Genomic DNA, 12640 nt, shown 5'->3' with positions numbered 1-12640 from the left:
AAAAATGTATGCTCCTTTGGTGATACAAAATTTGGTAAGTAATTAGTTAGCATTATTACATATTTGGTACAAGTCCTATTAGGATACAACTAAGGGGAGTATTAGGATAGAATTCCTAATAGGATACAAGTCTCACCCCTCCTTATTAGCATGTATCTACTGATAGTTTTGGTACAAGTCGGAATAGGATACAATTGAGGGGGAGTATTAGGATACAAGTCCCACACATACTTCCCCTCAATTGTATCCTATTCCGAATGCTTATTTTGTAGGTGGCACCACAATAATGTATATCTTCACATTGGCTAAAGGGAGTTGACAGCATAGGATGCGGCTTAAAGTGAATCCTGCTAAAATGATTCAATATGGTTGCTCACACAGATTACTAAAATGATTTTGCCTCCTGAAGAAGCTGTAGATTGGTTGCCAAGGGCTGAAAAACTGGTAAATGAGGGAGAACAGCCAGCACCTCATGACTTTTTTGTTGTTTAATCTATTGTATAGTTGAATAGTTCTACCATTAAGTTTTTGTGACTTTACCATGACATATTAATCTTGAATATGGATATATCGTAGTTGGAACCAAAAAATGAGTTCATACATACGTTACTAATTTCAGTCCTCGTATCTCTCTCGATATGTTAGCTGCGTGGTATCACTGGTATGGTCATAATTATTTGTTATAAAGATACAAAACATGGGCTCCCTCGAACCAGGCAAAACATGAAATTTTTTGTGTTATGTGAATATGGTTTATGCCTTACGGAGTTATGGTTATCTTGGCATGAACACCGTGGCTGGTCTTTGGTGTTTAGTTGTAGATGAATTGGTTTATGGCCTGCAAAAGTAAAGAAAGCAATTGGTAGATCATTTTTATGGCATGGCTGGTCTTTGGTGTTTAGTTGTAGATGAATTGGTTTATGGCCTGCAAAAGTAAAGAAAGCAATTGGTAGATCATTTTCATGGCATGGCTGGTCTGCGGTCTTTATACAAAGTATAAATAAAGAGGAGAAGATGAGTTTAATTTCTTTTTTTTGTAGATGAGTTTAAATGATGAGTCCCAATTTATATCTGTGGAGGAAAGAGGAGAAGATGCTACAACAAATGTACAAGGAGATGATTTGCCTTCTAGAAGAAATCGGACGAGAGGTTTTACAGTTAAGAAGAGGAAGAAGAGTTCTCAATGTTGGCTGTCTTTTGAGGAAATTCCTTTGGGTGAGGATATGATTGAGCGTGCAAAATGCAAGAAATGTGGAGCAATACTCAAATGTGATTCGGCAACAGGGACAGGTAGCATGTTACGTCATCACAATTCGTGCTCTACTTCCTCTGCTAGTAATGTTGTTTCACCACAATCTGCCATACGCTCTACTAAGTTTCAATATGAGAAATTCTGTGAGTTATTGAATTATATCTACTAGCTTAGCTCAACCAACATATGTATATATTAATTGATCTGAATATATTTCTCTAACAGTTGATCAAAAAATGAATAAAAAATTACATAAGTCTTAACGGATTTTTTTTTAAAAAAAAATTAATTTTTTTTTAAATAAAAAAAAAATTAATTTAAAAAAAAAAAATTTGTTAACGGGTTCCAACGGAAAACCCGCAAACCCGTCGGGTTAAGCCCGCGAAACCCGTTAACTTAACGGGTTTTTACCGGGTCGGCCCGTTAAAAACCCGGCCCGTTAAAAACCCGACCCGTACCCGCACTATACCCGCCCGTTGCCAGGCCTAACCGTGAGGAAGTCCATTTGTATAGCTAATGGGTTGAAGATAAGCTGCTCCGATCCTTTTCTTTTTCCTAATAACATAATGGATAGGAATCATTTGTAAGCAGAACAGAAAGGAAAATAAAGCAAGAAAGAAACATTTATAAGAAGTCACTGCAGAACATATCATTTATTTACCTTGAAGAGTTACAATTAACAAAGTAATGCTATTGCCTTGACATCTTTATAAACCATCTGTTGCCTTGAATAGTTACAACAAAGCAATTCCTTAAGACACCCCCAGAAAGGCAGAAACCAACACAAGAGCACTTCATCCGAAATGTGCATAAACAAAGAATTAAACAAGGAAATATAGGGCAGTAACTACAGCTGATAAGCACTCAAGCTGTGTAAGCTTCATCTAAAAAGAATTCCTGTGCAAAGAAGTAGAGCTTCATCTAAATTCCAAAAACGGTATGAACTGAAAACCAGATAAGGCAGAGAAACCGAAGAATGGTGAGTCCTATTAGTCTAGTCAGTAGTGAAATCTACACAGACAATCTTCTACTACATAAGCTTGTAGTAGCAGTTGCCTCCAGCAAGAAGAAACTGATAGGGAGGCCCACAGTGGCAGCTAAAATGATCACAATGCACTCCCAAACCTTCTCCACACACACTGATTCCTCAAATCTCTTTTGATCACAATCCTCCAGCAACCACCAAAGTGATATTTCTTGTCAATACCAAATTCAATCAATATTCAATAAATATCAACCAGAAAATCATTATTATACCCCCAACCAGAAACAAACCAAGATTTCAGTACTCCAATCTGAACTGAAAAGGACCAATTGCATTGTGCTGTGGTACAATGGAATGATGGATGAAGAATATTAACACTTAAAAAAGAAAAAAAAATACCACCTCAAAATCTTATGAACAGAAACCTTAAGTGGGTTTCTTTCTTTATTAAAAGGAACTCAACATAAAAAGGGCACATCAACAAAAACTAGGTTCTCATGCAAACCATATCTAAGCTTCTTATTCTTCAATTTCAGTACAGGAAGTTATGAATCATGAAATCTAGAGTAGAAAAGAAATAAGCAGCTCAATATAGTACAGTGTGTTACAGGAAAATTAAAAATAGTCACCAATGCTTCAAAAGCAGACTGGAGAACATAACCTTGTATCTTCTATACCATTCTCATTCGTCCATGTCCTACAGGACTAGCTCGCTCGTATACTTTCTTTCTATCTTCTTCAACGTCCACCGGCATGATCAATATCTGTGCCAGTGGAGCAATCCATTGCAAGGAGTCCTCCATTTCCAAATAGACTTTACTTCCCACTAGTGGTGGATTCGACATCCATGCCTGCAAAGTGAAAGTTTCCGGCAACGGTGGAACGGAGGTCATCTTTCTATAATTCTTTGGAATGATGAGAGCCTGAACGTAGAGGTTTATTTTCGAGCAGCTTCTAAATTTTCTAAGAAAGGTCATCAGCTTCGGAAAATGTGTCGAATATGACGAGAACCATTCTTGGTCCAAAAGTTCCCCAACTAAAATTGTGGCCTCATAGGCTTTAACAGAAACGTTGGCATTCAAATAACCATCAAAGAACTCGAACAAATGGACATATCGGTCAATTGTGGCCTCTAGTGCACGATGGCTTCCCAAAAAAGAAAATTCTCGGAGGTAATCAACACAAATGTTGATATGTTTCAAGTTGAAGGCATTCTTCAAGATCATCTTTTCACATCTTGAATATGTCGGCGGTGAGAGAAATGTAAAAGATTCAAGATTGAAGGCTTGATCAACTCGAATAACATGAAGACGGCAATACTTAATTTCCACGGACTTAAGACTTGAGCATTGAACATAAAACTCGGAGTTTCCAATCGAACATTGAGTTAATGACAGGTACTCCATGGATGGGCACTCAAATAGAAGAGAATCGAGATCAACAACCCGTGAAGTTTTCAAGGACAGAGTTTTCAAGGACGGAAAAAGTCGCTCATAAGCGTGCGGAACTCTCACATGCAGCAGATGCGGAACTCTCACACACTCCAACTTTAGACAAGTTAAGGATGATTTTGCACTAGCAATTGCCACCCAAGGCAAGATGTAGAAGAGGTAGAGACTTTCCGGCGGGCGCTCACTGACAATCCAACTCGTTGGGTCAACACTCATTTTAGGACTGATATCCAACTCTTTGAGGCCTCTCTCACATGCATATTTCAACCACTCGGTTATGGTAGATGAATCTCGACGCGAAAACATCCTCATGTGAAGACTTAATTTATTCAGGAGCTCTTTCTGGTCCTTCTTTTTACGATAATCTAAATAGCCCTTCAAGAAATTGATGAACCTTTTGTGTTGATGTTTGTAGTGACGGTAACGATTAAGGTTGTGGCGGTCAAAATCATCATCCTCGTTGAAATTGAGTACAGGGAATGAGGAGACTACATCTTGCCGTTGCTTGCAAAGAAAGCTCACCTGGAACGCAGCTTTAGTAGGAATGAGTCCAAGGATTTTGTCAACAACAAGATCGGGTAAGTCAGACATGTGAGTGTTGACGGCCGACAGATCTATCTGTATTTGGTTTTCCTTTTCATCGATATTGGTGCCTTCAAATATATGACGTGAACAATCTAAGTATAATTGATGATCCAGCTAAAAACAACAATTAACAAGAAAAAGGTGAAAATACATACATCGATCCATCATCTCAGCTTGAGAAGAAGACTAACAAGAAGTTCCGGAAGAAAGAAAAATCGATCGAGTTTTTTGTTTATAGAGAGTTCTGTTAACTCCCACCGATACTACTCATACTAGGATTAGGACTTAGGATTGAGCAAAAAAAAAAAAAAAAAGGATTTAGGAGGTATTTCAGTGTAAATAGGCTAGGTTTTTCCATGCATATATGTATAAATAAGAAATCTTCAACTTGATCCTTTTGGGCTACTACGAACCAAAAATCTTATCCTCCACACGGACTGGAAGAGTTAAACCCAAAATCAATGATTAATCATGCATCTTCATGAACAAAGACACCAGGAAACCTTATTTGACAATTTGCCATCTTCCTCAAATGATTTAGAACCCTAAGAATAGTTAGAACTAACACGGTTGCATGTATGCATATGTTGTAAGCGACAACATTGGAACATCAAGAATTTTGAAACTTTGAATAAGCATGCCTAAGTAACCTAGATGGGTAAAGCCAATTATACATATATCTAAAGCTTGGTTTACTGTTCATTGATGTGCAAAATGAAGTGGCGCTTTTGCCCTTTCTGTCTCCCTCGATTCCAAGTTTAGCATTCTTCTACACCCTTCTTATGCAATCGTTTTTATTTTTAGTCTGAGGGTGGAGGGTGGCGTTTTAGAAATTAGAATAGAAAAGACTAGAGCAGTACGTGGAAGACGATAGGAGATATTATACTGTTGGAATCGAGTAGGGGTGGGTTCAGTTCCGATCGGTTCGGTTTCAAGCCAAAACCGAAAACCGAACCGAATTTAGAATCGATTCGGTGCGGTTTTTGTATTTTGAGAAGTTGGCACCGAAAACCGAACCGAACGGTTCGGTTCGGTTCAATTCGGTTTTTTTTTTTTTTTTTTTTTTTAGAAAAAAAAAAAACAAATTTTTACCAAATATACTTCTTTTGTATTGTAACTCAAAAAGTTTTTGTTTCTTCAAACCTGTAATAATAGTCTATAACAATAAGTTTACAAGTTTTACTAATGCATGCTTTGTACTTCAATAGACAATAATCTATAATTCTAGTCCATATAATTCAATTGATATAGTCCAATAATCCATCAAGTTCTAGCATCAACATATGAAAATATGAAATGGTCAAAAAATATAGAGTCCAAAGTTTATAAAAGTCCAGTCCATAAAAAAGAATACAGAATAGAAGCTTCATTTGTCATCAAAAAGAAAATGATGTTTAAGGACAAGCAAAATTGACAGAGAGAGAGAGGGTATAGAGATTCAAGTGTATTTCATTTCATTCAATAGGAGGTATTTATAGGGATACATTTGAAGTAAATAATGATACAACTTGATGGCATCTTCATTTGTAGCCTTCCATTGTGGCATCTCCATTTGCAGCTCCACATTGTGGTTTGTGATGATGATTGCCACACTTGTTCCCCATTGGCATAAAGCTTGACTCACAAGTCACTATACCTATGCTATTCACTCAAATACTTATCTTATACATGACATAGACATTTTATACAATGAACAATACAACATGTTTCATATATACTACAACAAATGAAGAATTCATTTGTAAGAAGAACTCAGACTGTCTTCACCATCTCAGCTGCTGCAGCATTCGCATATATAGGGTAAAGCACATGACCTTCTTTGGACTCTACATGCACCCACTTACGTCCACTGAGCTTGTGCTTTTCAAACTTTACGGTGCCTTCTTTCAGAGCAAAAAGAGTGTAAATATCCACTTTCCTTTTGTAATATTTGTATGGGGAAACATCAACCTCTTACCTCTCCACCGAATTTCTTCACTCCAAGATTCTTAGGTAAAGAGTCTCGCCCATTCTTTGAGGATCCAGCTTGTTTTTTAGTAGCCCAGCACCTGAACATCAAACTCAATCCTTCCCCTGTGACATCTGCAATTAGTACACCAAGTAAAACAGTAGAGGTTAGATGCAGCAATATAATGAGTTCACGAAACATTTAAAATAGTCAACTCATCAAGTTATATAAAATTCGTACCAGAGGCATTGCTGTAAACAGGAGTACTGGTAACGAGATGCTTTATATTCAATCTTTGGCATAGTGATATTCTGAAATTCATTATGCTGTTTTCTGGAAGATGGAGTTAACCTGAAAGAAAATCACCACATTAAGTGGTCAAATTGTCAGAGTTAAGTACTCCTGAGCACTAGAATAAGAAAAACAGCATTGCAGGAATCAAACATATGATTATGAACCATTTCCCTTGATGTGAGTTGTCAACTAAATTGGCAACTAATACGTAAATTTTATTCTTTTCCTGAACATACTCTTCCCTCGCTACCTTTGAACTAGCAGCCTACAGCTGTAACAACCTTACTTTTTCTAATTAGGCTGTAACAACCTTACAGCTCAGCTCTATCACAGTTGGATTTCGATTATATTGAAAATTGAATGAGAAAAGAAATCACATGCCCAATCTAACAAGTAAGTCAGAGATGGCAGATGAAACGTACCCGAAGCAAGGAGGAAAAGAAGAGGAGATAAGCTTCCTGTCAATAGTCATGTCTTTGCGCGAGAACCTCCAGTGATAATTAAGCTTTAGCTTCTGTGTCTGCACTACTTCCTCAAACTTGAACAAACAAGAGTAGAACGCGAGGATTCGAACTGAGAAGTGAGAACGCAATGTTTTAACTTAAATTGATTCTACAGCAAACTAAAAAAGGGATTTACCTGAGAATGAACTTGATTTAGTCTTCAGACCAGCTGCACCACCATCGGAACTTGAGCCGAAGAATTCCGGCGAAGGTGCGAGGGAGATGACGAGATCGTCCAGATGTGTTGATTTGATTACCAGGCTGTCAAGCTCAGATCGAGAGAAAGGTCAGAGCTTTGCTTCGAAATCGATTGGCGGCAGACGGTTGGAGCTCCAGCAGCTACACACACACACAAAGATTTTTAACATCAGCTCAGATCGTTGTAAATCAAATTGCAGACGGAGCTGGAACCTAGAACTCTGGATCCGATCTTACCTTTCAGAGACTGAAAGAAGGAAAGCGGATGAGTACGTGAGGCTTCGCGTCTTCGAAACTGAGTAGCGACGGCGGACAGTGGGTTAGGGTTCTGGCAGGAGGCAGCGGCGAGCCCCAAAGTGCAGAGATTGTGCGGCTTGAAAAGGGAAATGTCGGACAGCGACTCAGCGAGTGACGAGAGAGAGAGAGGCTGTTAGCCTAACAGGGGTCAGAGAGAGAGGGAGAGGGCCAGGTCGGGGGTCGGGGCTGAGTTCGAAACTAGTTCGGGACAGAGAGACTGAGAGAGAGGGAGGGGTCGATACTTCGGGACTGAGAGAGGCGGATTGAGGCTTTTAGGTTTTTAGGGTTTCCGCATAATGTATATACAAAACGACGTCGTTTTAAGGACATTCGGTTTTCGGTTCGGTTCGGTTTCGGCCGGGCTGAAACCGAAAACTGAACCGACCAGATTCGGTGCGGTGCGGTTTTTCGCTTTTCGGTGCGGGTTTTTTCGGTTTTCGGTCTCGCGAGCCCACCCCTAGAATCGAGAGAGCGGGAGAAGAGGTTAGTGGAACACTATTCTCATAAAGCCACTGACACTACCTTTACATAGCGGTTTCTTTTTAATCTTAACCCCGGACCCGGAGTGGAGTGAAGTAGGCCCACACATGCAATGCCCAATTAGCCCATATTGGCGTTTTCTAAAACAAAGAAAAACAAGAACAAACTAGACCATTTCTTGACAATGAAATAAAGAGGATATCCATGCCTTAATCATGAACAAAACTTGGAGGAGTACGTTGGAGCGAAACTTGGGTAGGGATTGTCCTATCACTCCTATGTAGTCACTTATTTTGCCTCATAAATACTCCAATATTTCCACCTATCTCTGCAAATGCATCTCATTACGTACTCCCTACAGATCATACATTGGTGAGACCACAATGAAGATCAAAATGGAGCTCGATCTCAGAGAATTGTAAAAGCCAGTGCTCAGTACTCGCACGGCCGAGGAAACCACTCAGTGTTTTAGGTCGGAGGCCCTCGAATGCAGAGAAAACAGGCGTCCTCTTTCAACCCAAACCCTTGAAACTCATTTACTTGCTTCACCATTGCAAATTGCACTATGGCACGTTGACCACATGCATGCTCCTACAACAACCAAACCAGTGCTATGACTGCTATCACGCACCACAACGCCCCAACTCCTACACCTCCTGAGAATGCAGCATCTGTATTGACCTTAAGCCAACCAACCCGTGGAGCCTGCCACGCCCTAACACTCCTAGCTAGTGACCTTCACATGCACGTACAGGTCTAGATGCCTTGAAAGCCGTATAGAAAGAATTCAATTGAAAAAGAATCTGATTCATGGAGAGAAATTTATCAGACCGGACCCGATCATCTTTTTCTTTCCCAACACTCCAAACAATCATCAAGAGCAACGCAAAATTATTTTTAGATAATATGCGTTGGCACAAGGTAAAACAATCCACCAAAGAACCTAGCCTGCTCTGTTTGACCTTGAAATCACCAATTTAAATTGCACTAGTTGAGTTGTTGGAGTTTTGTACAATATCAGTAATCTTAATCCTTTGAATATGAAAAATGAAGAGCGAAATCCAATTAAAAGATCAAAAAAATGTAGAAAAGAAAAAAAGGAGAAAAAACTCAATTAAAAGACTTAACATGGCTCACTTCAGGAAATCTAGAAAACTCTTCTGATGGAGCGACAAAGGGGAAAACCCTACCTAAGAAATTGTAACAAAGAAACATGACTGGAATGGTAGAAAGCCAACGTCTGAGAATTGCATTTTTTACTGGCTTTAGCACTAATCTGGTTTTATCATTGTACCTTGGGACAAGGTGGGTCCGGGTCGCACCTGATTTTCTTAATTATGAATGTAAGATATGATTTTGTTTCTTTACTTCTAACTCTGAACGTACCGTAGTGGTTGCACTCTAAGAATGTCCTTGATCTTCAAGATCCTTTGGTTGCCTACCGCTTTTACCGTGAAGGAAAATAACAACCTCTCACTCATTGAAATTGGGCATCCATATCAATCAATATACGTGGCATCAAATCTCAAAAATGTTCTCGAAGGAAGAAGAATTTTTGAAGTTAATGACAGGTACTCGATGGAAGGGCACTGATATAGAACAGAATTGAAAGTGGCAGTGTTCAAGTTGCTGAGCCTGCCGGTTTTACTGTGAAGGAAGATAGCAACCTCTCACTCATTCAAGCATCATTTGGAAATGTCAACAAAGACGTAAGACCATCTCCAACAGATGGGTCTTTTGCCAGATGGACAGCTAACGTTTATTTTTGACCAACCAAATTATGTTCCAACCCATCTGTCTATTACACGTGTATTTGACATAAGAGCATCCTCTGTCAAATTTGACAGATTCTCCCCTTTCGGTCTTTTATTTTTTATTGTTTCTTTCTCTCGCTCTCGCTCTCGCTCTCTCTTGATCTCTTTCCCTTTCGCGTCTTTCTTCCTCTGCTTTCACCCAAAACTTCAAGCTTCCTCTCCTCTCACCCAAAACTTCGAGCTTCCTCTCTTCAAGTTTCTTTTTTCTTCTTGAATATTAGGCACATGGATCAAAATGTTTCAGATTCATCTTCAGATGCTGCAAATGAGGAATTTTGGGATCTTGCCAATTCATCATCAGACGAAGAATTGATGAATCTGCAAATTACTGCTCTACAAGAGATGGGAAGAAGAAGACGCCGGCAAGAGATGCGAATTCAATTATGGATATTACGGTTTTAGTAAGCAGCTATTATCCACTAATATTGGATATTACAGTTTTACATAAGATTTTCAATTTGTTGATATTTTTGGATGAATTGGGGATTAGGTTGAAAAGGTTGATGAAAGTGTCAAGGTTACAGTTATTGAGGAAGACGACGAGTACTGGTTTCTTCCTCCCTCCAAAGTTACTAACAAGTTGGGTGATGATTCCATCTTAAAGGCCTTAAGGTATTTTCTTGTTCTATCAGTTATTTATTTTTCAGTGAAAAGCATTGGTAATTGGATTCTGGTGCTTGTATTACCTCTGTGGGAAATGGTTTGATCAAGGCATCTAGCTATAGTTTTGAGTTTTAGATAATTTTGTTTGTATCTAGTTGATTGTGGATTTCAAGATATTTTTTAGAATGGCTAATATCAGTAAGTAGATATTGTGAATGGCTGTTTAGACCATAGTTGATTAGTTGATAGTATGAATAATGCATTTGCAGAACTGATATATGTTTGATTAGGAAGACTAGCCCATTCATGTATAATAATGGTAGTGAAGACACTAGAATATATTGCATTTATGTGCATATATTGCAGAACTGATATATGTGCTATGTTGACTGTTGAGAGCCAGTTTTTGTGACTGTTTGAAGTATTGAACAACTGAATATGATTTTGGGGACTGAATCTTATTAGAAAGATTGCAACTTTATAGCCTTATGCTTGTGTTTTTTTGTTTTTGTTTTTACAGGCCTGTAACAGCCATGCCATTACATATGTTCCACATTATGACACCCTTGGTATGCTTGTTTTTTTATCTGGGATAAATTAGGCAGTGGTCTTAATTTGGTCAAGTTTAATCTGTCGGATATCTTCTTCATAATCCCTCTTGTTTTGGATTTTCCAGGAGCTAAGGATGAAGCCGTGTTATGTAGTTTTTGTGGGTCTCTCAGCTGGTACTAAATCTTGTATGTACAAAGTTTTTCAAGTAGGTGTTGTGCATAATATAGATACTAATGTAATTGGTATGCTTTCTTTTGCACTCCCAGCTAACACTTCAATGTTGTGTTCTTGTTGATGATGGTTGTCATGAGTTGTTTTGGGAAATTAATGTTTATTATGATTACACTAGTGTGATATAGATTAACTATTTCAATCTATTCATCTTTCCCCACAATTACAAATGAGTGCTTGGCATGAACAAATCTCATATTGTTGCCATAGTTAGGATGCAGTCAACTAGATATTGTTTTCTTGTTTCTGGTTTTTGCGTTGTTCCTATGGTAGATTGAGTTGCTGGTTTTGTAAGTAGACGTATAGGTCCATACAACTACATGGTCTTTAATTGTTGGTTAGCAGATTAGACTGTCAACTACATGGTCTTTAATTGTTTCTATTACCTAACATGTGATTGGAAATAATGATGAGTTAATGTGCAGACTGATGTCTTAAATTAATGAGGTACAAAAGGTGCAGATTGATTCTTTTCTAGCTCTGTTGTGCAGGCTGTAAGTGTTTTGCTCAGTTCGATGGTTTTTGCTCAGCAGTAAACATGCAGAGTAGACAATCAATTTATTATCTGCAATGCCTACAAGGTTTGTGCATTTTGCCCCGTTTCATAACTCTCTATGGATACATCTACTATGAATCCTGAGCAGAGGGCATGTTATTCCAAACTTCAGATGAAAATTCTCCAATGTGATATATGAAGTGTGAGGTTGTTGGTTTGTTGGTTTCCATTTTAGTTTGTATCAGTTTGAGGTTTTGTCCAGTGATCATGTATTTGACTGCTTGCAAACCCTTTAAGAATGACTATGTTTCCTGCTATTTGACTGCTAGAACTGTGCAGTTTCTGTTTTTGTTTTCAATCCATTTCAGTTTGTATCAGTTGGTTGGTTTCCATGTAAGATTCAGTGGACTTGTCAATGTTAGCTGAAGTACACCAGCTCACAAGTTCAAACTATTGTCTTCAACAATGGCTGCAGCTCCAGGTAAATTTATGTATTCTTATATTGAGCACAATGATCATATATATGCATATGTTAAGGTTTAAAACTTATATTTGGTATCAGAGCCTTTGTGCTCAAGTAAGAATCAACTTTTGCAAAAACTTTTTGACACAAAATTTACAAAATCGGAGCCTAAGGAATTTTTTCTGAAAAAAAAAAAAAAAAGAGGAATGCGTTTTGTTTTAAAACCACACACCAAAGGGGGAGAGAATTTGGATTATTTTGATCCAGGGCCAATACATGAACCCAGCCCATTCCTACAACCCGAAAGCTTGCATATAAATAGAAAATAGACAAACATACCGTTGCTTCTTCAACGGTCAGCCCCAAATCTGGGTATTTCTCCAGATGCTAGAGTTGCTCGATTAAACCTTCAACAAGAGAATTCCGCCTATATTTCTCTACAGCTTGTTGAATTCTTAATCAAGGAGCTTTTGCATCTTCTATTTTGC

The 12640-nt window shown here is 38.4% G+C and overlaps 2 long non-coding RNA genes and 1 pseudogene across 4 annotated transcripts; 2 read left to right on the top strand and 1 right to left on the bottom strand.

Moving 5' to 3' along the window:
- The window catches only part of LOC133712783 (receptor protein kinase TMK1-like), a 138741-nt pseudogene that overhangs the window by 111330 nt on the left and 14771 nt on the right, over positions 1-12640 (top strand).
- On the bottom strand, positions 6004-7209 carry LOC133712797 (uncharacterized). Of its 3 annotated transcripts, none has more exons than XR_009847609.1 (5): positions 7155-7209; positions 6938-7088; positions 6462-6572; positions 6231-6355; positions 6004-6156 (listed from the first exon to the last, which is right to left on the bottom strand). It is a non-coding gene; the product is annotated as an uncharacterized LOC133712797 (long non-coding RNA). The 3 variants fall into 3 exon arrangements; XR_009847607.1 differs by having other exon boundaries at positions 6004-6153; XR_009847608.1 differs by lacking the exon at positions 6004-6156 and having other exon boundaries at positions 6220-6355.
- LOC133712798 (uncharacterized) lies at positions 9899-12310 on the top strand. Its single transcript, XR_009847610.1, has 4 exons — positions 9899-10419; positions 10931-10979; positions 11087-11167; positions 11685-12310. It is a non-coding gene; the product is annotated as an uncharacterized LOC133712798 (long non-coding RNA).

Source organism: Rosa rugosa, chromosome 5, assembly GCF_958449725.1.
Source record: "Rosa rugosa chromosome 5, drRosRugo1.1, whole genome shotgun sequence".
NCBI classification, from domain to species: Eukaryota; Viridiplantae; Streptophyta; class Magnoliopsida; order Rosales; family Rosaceae; genus Rosa; species Rosa rugosa.
Note: the sequence above shows the minus strand (reverse complement) of the source record. Positions and strands in the feature narration are given on the sequence as shown.